Below are 9,311 nucleotides of genomic sequence, written 5' to 3'. Positions count from 1 at the left end.
TTTTTTTTTCAACATTTTTTATTTATTTTTGGGACAGAGAGAGACAGAGCATGAACAGGGGAGGGGCAGAGAGAGAGGGAGACACAGAATCGGAAGCAGGCTCCAGGCTCCGAGCCATCAGCCCAGAGCCCGACGCGGGGCTCGAACTCCCGGACCGCGAGATCGTGACCCGGCTGAAGTCGGACGCTTAACCGACTGCGCCCCCCAGGCGCCCCCCCAAATGCATTTTCTTTTATTGAAAAGCATGCAGGGTTGGAGGTGAACAGATAAAGGGCACTAAACCAGGGCTTGGAACGTGAAAACGAGAGCAGTAACATTCTAAGGCATCCTCTTTCCATTTCCCTTGGATATTACATGGGGTAATATCTTTCAAGGAACCAGGTTATCAAGTTAGCATGTAAGGAAAGCAATTACATTAACGTAACCAAATGTTTGTATGGCAATCACCGAAGTGACAATTTGATGGGCAGCATATTCCAATTCGCAGAGCAAAACATGTTCAGAGGTTGCTATCCTAAAGAAGCTTGACAAGTTTCTTTACTTCCTGTCTCCGTTATCCTCGAGGTAAAAAATATCTTATTGAACACCTAACATAAACGATATACTCGCTCTCCAGTGGGGATACAAGGTCAGTTCCTTCTTTGTAGTTACCAATGCGGAGACTGGTTCTCCCCTCGGGGATAGCGGGTACGTGAATTACATCCACCAGGAGTACGATACGATTCCCCGGGAGAAAGGTTGTGCCAACCGACTGCCGCTGGGATATGGGCAGACAAGCTCACGCAGGCAAGGGAGGAAGCAGCTCCAGCAAAGCAGCATTTAGAGAAGGGAGATGAGTACCAGAAAAACTGTGCAATGAATTTCCTCGCGTTCAGCCTCAAAAACACACCACTATCCAAATTAAGATGCTCAGGAACAATAAGAAAGTTGAGATCATGCAAAAATGTTCTAGCTAGGTGTTTCCTTGATTCCTCCTCCTCTTTCTATTTCAATAGTAGGGTGAAGCCTCAACACTTAAGACATCCTACTATTCGGGAAAATAGATGTGTTATTTATAATAACCCTCCTAAAATGGCACCATATAACCATCTGTTATGAGCCCTTGCAGTCCTGCATGCTCTACTCTTCTCTGAATATCAATATCGCAAAAGCCACCCACCCGTCCACCCACCCCCCAAAAAATATCGGGGGAAGAGGAGGAAAGAGAAGTTTGGCAGGAAAAAAAGTATCAGGCTGCTCAGAATGCATTTATGTTAACTATTTCCCACCTCTTTCTCATGTCATAAACACCTTTCAAAGTGAGGACAAACTTATTATATTAAATACAAGAGATATTCCAGAAAGTGGCAGATACAGAACAAGGGAAAGGGGGAGCTCAGATAAGTTTAGAACTGGAAGGGAGCTTGCTGAGAATCCCATCCTCGCACTCCACAGCTGAGAAAACTGAGGCCCACATCTTTAGGTGAACCCCACAGCGGCAGCAAATGAGAGTCTGTGCCGGGTCTAGAATCAAGTGAATCTCCTGCCCCACAGGCCAGAAAGTTCTTCGAGACACCGAAGTCCCATGAAGCTTATCATAAGAAGCAGCACTTAAGGCCAAAGTTTTTGTGACATTGTGTTAAATGCCATAAAGAGAACTACAAGACTTTGATCCTGCCCTAGTTGTTGGCAAGGTCAAGGGATAAGAGAGTAACTCAATCACGGCACATGTACGAGAAACGCAGGCAAAAAAGTTAAACTATTTTAAAAATATGTGGGAAGCATATTAAATGGCACATTCTTGCTACAATTTCTGACCCAGAGATTTAATTAATGTCTAAGTTGGTGCACATAGAACCAGGGAAAATTGAAATGCGTCTGTTGGATTAACTCTGAAGCCCCAACACTGACGTATTAGCCTATAATTCCAGGCAATCCTAGAACAACTATGTGTGGTCTTTATGGAAAGGAGTTAATACCATTTCTAGTGGATGGGGCATTAGTCACTGTAGATGAGAAGACACTTCAGGATAAAGCAGAGACAATAACCTTAGTGGATGTGGGAGGGGGTAAAACGGGTAAACGAATAGATATAAGATGATACCTGAAGAACTGTAATGTAGCTGTGTAGAAAGTTGTATGGGGTAGGGATGAGGGAGTGACCAAACCCAAAGAAGAGTTTGGTCAGACTTCCTGGAGATGGTGGCCTCTGGGATGGACCTTGAAAACTGACTAGGATTTTATTGTACAATTTGAAAGCTTACTGCGTAATTACAACTCAAACTTCCATGGAGCCCAGCCCAAAGGCGAGCCCATAGTAAGCACCAAAATTAATTAACACTATCAAATCTATAACATAGGTTTACTTTTCTTTAACGTTCATCAAGAAAGCAGAGGTAAGACTTGAAATAATGAAAAAGGGGATGCATCAACCCTTGAACCCAAAATGCTCTTCTCTATTTCACTCACCAGAACTGCCCCTTAAATTATTCAGTCTAGCTTAATTAACTCCCCAGAGGATTATCTTCAAGGCACTGTTAGTTGGTTGTTGCCTGAGGCCAAACTCCAAGCTAGTTCTGGGATGTGGGAGGGATACAAAAGTTTCTTTGCTCTTGAGGATTTCAGTTACACAGCAAGAAAAAAGGGGATGAAATTATCTCATAAAGATTACAGTTGAACCCAAAGGGGCATATGGAACTTCGTATTATAGGTTGCCATTGGCAGCTTACCAGAGAATATCCCTTACAAAATAAAAGTCTAGCTGTAGAGCATTAAGATTTTTAAATATCTGAATGGAGAAAATAACATTCTCCCCAGGACAAAGTGATGATTTTTTTTTTTTTTAATGCTTCTGATATAGACTGGGAAATCCTAAAAAGAGAAGACTCCAGCAAGAGATCCCAGAGGAACCTCCAAACTAGACCCAGTGAGATAATGATGCCAAAAAGCCACAGTCAAACCCTAAAATAGCTTTTGGCAAGATTGCATTGAAAAAAACATTTGAGGAGACAGAATAAGATGATTGGGGGGGGGGGGGGCGGGGGTAGGAATCTGGCCCAAGAGAATAGTCTGTGAGCAAAAGAAAACAAACAGGCAAAAACTAGGTCTGAGTCAGGCTTGTGAGAAAAGAACACAAGGGTGAGGAGGGAAATGATGGAGACAGTCAAGTTGAAGGGAGGCAGCATAGTCTGAGCTCTCCTCAATTCAGGGCCTAGTGGGCATGAGAGCTGGGGGGGTTAAGGAGTAGTTGCCAAAGGAGCCACAACCAAAAACCAGAGCCTAACACTGAGGCCTGTCAGTGGGGCTTTCCCATCACCACCCTCTTCCCCCCGACACATCAATTCAATAGCTTTTCCTGATAAACCCATGCATGTGTCTGGCATGCACACATAAGGCACAGCTTATGTAGCCTGCTCTAGTGGCAATGGGGAGAAGACATTTTCCAAGCTGTTCAAAAGAAAACCACAGGCCCAAAATCGTGTCACAGAGGCCAGGTCACCAAACCGGGACTCAATGCCCAACCTAACTGCAGTTCTAACTTCCCCCAGAAACGTAGTCTTGGCTGGATAGTCAGGAATTTTCTGATCAGCATCCGTGAGTTAATCTGTCACATGGGCCCTCTCCATCCCCCAAAAGATAAGGGAATCCACCTAATAAGATCTCCTGCCCTTCTGCCAAGGTCAAACTATCCTTTCTTTTCTTTTGCTAAGAACTTATTGTACCACCCTCCGTCCCATAAAAACCTTCCATGCGTACAACTCCTCAGAGCCCCCTCTACGTGCTAGATGGAGACTGACTGATTCGTGAATTGGTTAATAAAGCCAACTGGATCTTTAAAATTATGTAATTGAATTTTTATTATTTAACAGATTTGGTGGCAGTGCTGGGATCTGAAGCGAACTTCCAGTGGCATCCGAGGACAGGAAACCCAAGCGCGGTACCCCATGAACCGTCTGGGTTTACTGTCTTTCTCGCTGTTTCCGAAGGCTGAAGCCCCTCTCAGTTCTGAGCTCCACTCCTGTTGGGTACAACATCTCCATCTAATTGGCTTTCCTTGACGGGGGTCTGCCTGAGCTGGCAGACAATTATGCTCGGAGCCCAACTGGGCAGGCAATTCTGCCCAGAACCCAGCTGAGTGGGTAGTTTTGCCCGGGGCCCAAGTGAGCTGGCAGAAGGGTCTTCCCAGAGCTCAAGCCTGTAGCCTTTCAGACCACAGTTCCCCAGAGGGAAAACCCTAGACCTTAGTTCTATCCCTGGATTCCACACTGGGAACTGCTGGCAGCAGCTGTCTTTCTCCATTTTGTTTGGAATCAGTCCACAGTCCCCATCCCTTGGGTTTGCTGGTTTAATCACTTGCCCAGTCCATGGTTCCACAGGAATTGGTGGTAGTGCACACAGGGCCTTCTTGTGGCCAGGAGTCAGTAACATCCCTTGGCTACCGCAGAGATGTTAAGGTGCCCATGTTTGTCTGTCTTGTGTTGTGCAGTAAAAGTTATTGCCAAGGGAATCCTCGGAAGCCAGAAACCTGCAAAGATTGGTGGGCACAGGCCAAGCATTTAAAGGCTGTTAGGGCATTCACCACTTCAAGAAGACTCTCATGATAGGATAAATTGGTCATGCAATGAGTTAGATTGATCCTGGGTCACTCCCAACCTCAAGAAAGCTTTCATGCAATGAGGGACACTGTAAAACACAAACTATCCCCAACCCAGCAGCGTATCCCTTTCAGGTATCAGTTTGACTCTGAGAAACTCAAAGGCTTAGCTGCTGGGATCCTTAAATTCTAAAGATTCAAGGGCACTACCTTCAGGCACACCTGCTTATTTTATGTCTAAGAATTATAGTCCTGAAAGTCGCCGGTCCCCGGGGGGCCCCGCCCCCGGGGGGATGAACAGCAAAATTGTAATAAGCTTGTTTTGTGTCCTGAAGAATTTGGTTTGGCAATTGTCAGGCTGGGGGACCCAAAATAAGGCCAGACAGAAATGTGAGTTGCACCCCTCTGTAGATGGATGTGGCCGGAAAGAAATATGGGTTAATTCCATTTGCAGCTAGGGACCTACCAAACTGCTGCCAGCCCACAGGGGAACTTCAACTCACAAATACAATGGCCATTATGTGGAATGCTCCAATTAGACAAGATGGTTCATTTAAGAAGTACACTTAAAAGCAAGGGTTCCCAAATTAAACAAAATGGGATACCTACTTTAATTGGCAAGCAGAAGCCCGCAAAAGGTCTCAGGATTCCAAAGTAGTTTCATTGAAAGACTTACTGCAAAAGGCTGATGAAAAATTAAAGCTGTGAGAGAGACCTAAAACAAAAGACTGTAAGACTCACCTAACTCCCACGGCTCCCCTCTATCCTCCTTTGAGAACTCATTCTAGTCTGAATTGTTTTTCCATTCTGAAGAGACTACACAATCATAAACAAAAGTCTGCTGAGCTAATGGCCTTACGGACACCCCTATACCTATCTCAGGAGGAGGGTTCCCTTACAGACCCCTCCCAGAGTTGACAAAACTGAGGGATTGTCTGGTAAACTGCATGCTGTTCCTTTAAACAGCCAAGGAGAAACTCTGGTAGATACCAGCCTGCAGGAGGGATCCTAGAAAAACTGGCAGAAGCCAGGGGAGGGTGAAAATTTCACCAGAATCTGTTCTTCTCTGTCTCTGTCTGTGGTGGCCAGTCAAGAAAGGAAAATGAAATTTCACATTGTTCCTTCCTTTCCAAAGCTAAGCCCATAGGTCATTCACTGATCCTCTCCCTCCTGGGGACAGCTATTGCCTTCTTGTTTGTCTCAATTTGCATAACTAGGCTTGGCTTTCTGCCTGCCTGGGACACATGGGTTGTTGGTTCTTTCTTTTGGCTATAACTTCAGGAATGACTCTGGATCTTGAGAAGGTAGTATCCTTTGCACACTCTTTGGGGACATCTGTTACACCCAAGGCAGGTAATTCAATACTGCCAGAAATACTTAAAATTAGAACTATGTGCGCCGAGGGAAAGAAGCCAATTGAGAATAGTGTAGCTGGACGCACAGACCAACATATGATGTCATTTAAGTTACAACCCAAGTCTTTGAGGAATTAAAATAATAGTCCTTATCTTACAAAACTTTACAAAACTAGAAATGCAGCTATAGAGGCAATTCAAAATTCACCTATTCCTCTACTACTCCCAAAACTTCCCATTTATCTCAAACGGCTGGCTTGTAAATTATTGGCTCTGGGAAACCAAAGTCCATCTTGGGGGGAACTTGCAGTCTTTCTTTGTCCCTTAAAGTTTTAAATCTTATGTCTTTGAAATGTAAGCGTAGCCCACAATCATCTGAGACTGAAGGAGAAAGAAAGAAAAAGAAGCAAGCAGTCTTTTTAAAACACAAATTGCTAGGGGCGCCTGGCTGGCTCAGTGGGTGCAGTGTGCCACTCTTGATCTCGGGGTTGTGAGTTCAAGTCCCACCTTGGGTGTGAAGATTACTTAAAAATAAGGAATCTTAAAAAATAAAATAAAATACAAACCGCCAAAAGAGTTCTATAGCACAGCCTCCTTAAGATTAATTCCAGGAACAAATACAAATCTTAAAAATCTTCTCCTCAAACATTAGTAAACTACAGGGTCTTTGCATTGGTCTCTGTGTATGTGTGTGTGTGTCCACATGTATATGCTGTAGGTGTGAGATATTTTTCTACCTCTGGACGGTACTGCTAAAATTAATTTGTAAAAGAGCTCTATTTAGTTATTTTGAAGGCAAGCACTTGTAAGGATTAGGCATTCTAAAATTCTCAGAAAGATAGAAACTAATACAAATGTTTTTTCAAGTTCACACGATCGGGGAAAATATTTGGTTTTTGGTTTAATTAGACATGTCTTTAGAGTTATCAACATTAAAATCACAACTTTTACTCTGCCTGGGTTTACTTAAAGTCAAGTGAGTTGATGTTATCTGTTACAAAATGTTCTTTAAAACTAGCTTGGGAGAATGACTGACTTTGATGTCTCATTACATTTTTATGGGCGATTCAAGCAGAATTGTTAAGAACAAGTAAATCGAATAGATGTAAAGAAAATTTTAAATTTTAGGCAAACTTTTAGATAGTCTCCCAAATCTTTTTGGCAACCTAAAACCTTAAAGTTTTGCTGAGTTCGGTGAAACGATAAGTTAAATTCACTTACTACTTAGATCATTTCCAAATAAGATAAAATACCAAAATATTAATTACTGAACATAGGTGTCTCTACTTTGGCTTCTTAGTACAGAGAAAGTAAAAGATATTTGGATGTGTTTGCACTACTCTGGAAAATTAAAAAGGTACATGCTGGTATATCAGTTCACAATTGCTTACTACTTGGTTTTCACTAGAAATTAAAGTTTCTAAGCATTAAAAAAAACCTCTAATATATGTAATTAAAGCCACTAAGGAGAGTGGAAAAGGAATCTTGGGGAAAAAAATTTAATATGTGATTAGCTGACTCTCATGAAAAGCCAAACAGCAACAGAATCTGTAAAGGTTATGGCACATGTGGATAAAGTCCATTCTGCTTCTACAAAAATGACCCCTTATTGCCAGACTTTTGCCGTCACGATGTCCTTGCAACGTGGTGACACTTGGCTCCCAGATCAGAAACATCAAGATGGTAAAATAATGACTGTAAATTCAATGAATGGCCATGGTTATAGGAAACCCAAGGTGGGCACTTGGTTCTTCCCGGCTCCCTGGAAAACCCCATGTTTCCATTTTTACATTCCTCCACCCCACTACAGGGCATTTAAGATGTCTCAAATTACTAACAGACATTGGTGGGGAGACTTGCAGAAAATTGCAAAAAATAGTCACCAGCAATGTGTAACTAATCAAGTCCATAATCCTGGAAAAATTACTTTTGTCCCCAGAGACCTCAGACCTCCTGTCCCTGGATCCTTAGAACACCAACAACTAGACTTCATTCAGATGCCACTTAGTGAGGGTTGTCACAGTGTTTTTATTACTGTTTGTGTGTTTTCCTGATGGTCTGAGGCCTTCCACTGCTACAAAGCTGATGCCATCATGGTAGCAAAGAAACCGTTAGAGAATGTGTTTCTCACTGGGAACCTTCCATAATCTCCAGTCATCAAGGAAACCATTTCACTGAACAAATCTTACAAGCCTTGATGAAAACCTTGCAAACTTCTTTGAATTATCACTGTCCTTATCACTTCAATCATCAGACAAGGTTGAGAGATCCTCCAACTTAAAATTTCTAAATATGCTGAAGCTATTGGACTTCCCTGAGCTAAGGTAACGCCCTTGGTCCTGTTGACTATTTGAAGTTCCCCCTTTAAGAAACAAACTCACTCTACATGAAAGAGTCACCAGCAGACCAATGTCTATGCAGCCTTCTGCTTGCCCTTTGTTATCTCATGCTACTGTGACCAGCTATTCTAAGTCTCTGAGATCTTATGCTCAAGCCTATCACCAACAGGTTAAAGAAGTCTTTCCTGATCCCAATTCAGGGGTTCTTGTTGGTCACAATCTAGAGCATGGTGATTGGGTATTCTGGAAATGTTATCAGATGAAGAGGGTGTTGGAGCTCCACTGGAAGGGCCCTTATCAAGTGCTCCTGACCACTGACACCTCTTCAAAATTAGAAGACGCTGGAGACCTTTGAATCAAATTGATGAGGAAGATAAGTAGCTGACATCAAGGTTGATTACTTCTGCCCGAGACAACAGATAGAGACTTCATACTTTAACTGAACATGAAACCTTTTCTCTTTCTTTTCCTTTCCTTTACTCTGGCATTAGCCTGGAAAGATAATGTCCTCATCTATATCTCCCAGGCCCTTGCTGGGGGGTGGGGGTGGGGGGCAAATTCCAGAATTTAGAACAACCTTTTATTTCAGGCTACAAGAAAACCTAACTGTGGCCCTAACTTTTCACAAGCAAAACAAGACATCTCATTGGCCGACTCCCCTGAATTTACATTACTGAATTAGAAAGTACCTACCAGGAGGCTTTCATGATTCAGGAATCACTCCTTTTGATAGGTCTCTATTTCTTTGTTTTGGAATAAATGTAAATAAGGCCCGATGAGGAATTTCTCCTTAATTCCTGCAATTGTTGCAGAATCCACTGCTAAAGCAATAATAACCCAACAAAGATCCTTAGACTCTCTGGCAAAAATTGTTCTTAATAATAGCAGAGCCCTTGAGTATCTTTTAGCTGAGCAAGGAGGCGTCTGTACTGTAGTTAATACCACCTGCTACACCTGGAGCAACACATCTGGGGAAGGTGAAACTAATTTATACAAAATCATGGAGCAAGCCAGTTAGGCTGAAAGGGTAATTCCTTCAACAGG

At 42.8% G+C, this 9,311-nt stretch overlaps 1 protein-coding gene and 1 long non-coding RNA gene across 13 annotated transcripts in view; both read right to left on the bottom strand.

Annotated features, from left to right (window-relative positions):
- RGS6 (regulator of G protein signaling 6) overlaps positions 1–9,311 on the bottom strand; it is a 603,304-nt gene that overhangs the window by 375,090 nt on the left and 218,903 nt on the right. The window lies entirely within an intron of this gene.
- Positions 2,466–8,781, bottom strand: LOC121032004 (uncharacterized). Its single transcript, XR_005791034.1, has 3 exons — positions 8,310–8,781; positions 5,183–5,258; positions 2,466–4,504 (listed from the first exon to the last, which is right to left on the bottom strand). It is a non-coding gene; the product is annotated as an uncharacterized LOC121032004 (long non-coding RNA).

The sequence above is a fragment of the Herpailurus yagouaroundi genome, unplaced genomic scaffold (genome assembly GCF_014898765.1).
Source record: "Herpailurus yagouaroundi ecotype Mexico unplaced genomic scaffold, PumYag 141, whole genome shotgun sequence".
Taxonomy (NCBI): domain Eukaryota; kingdom Metazoa; phylum Chordata; class Mammalia; order Carnivora; family Felidae; genus Herpailurus; species Herpailurus yagouaroundi.
The sequence above is the reverse complement of the archived record's forward strand: the minus strand, read 5'-3'. Positions and strand labels throughout refer to the sequence as shown.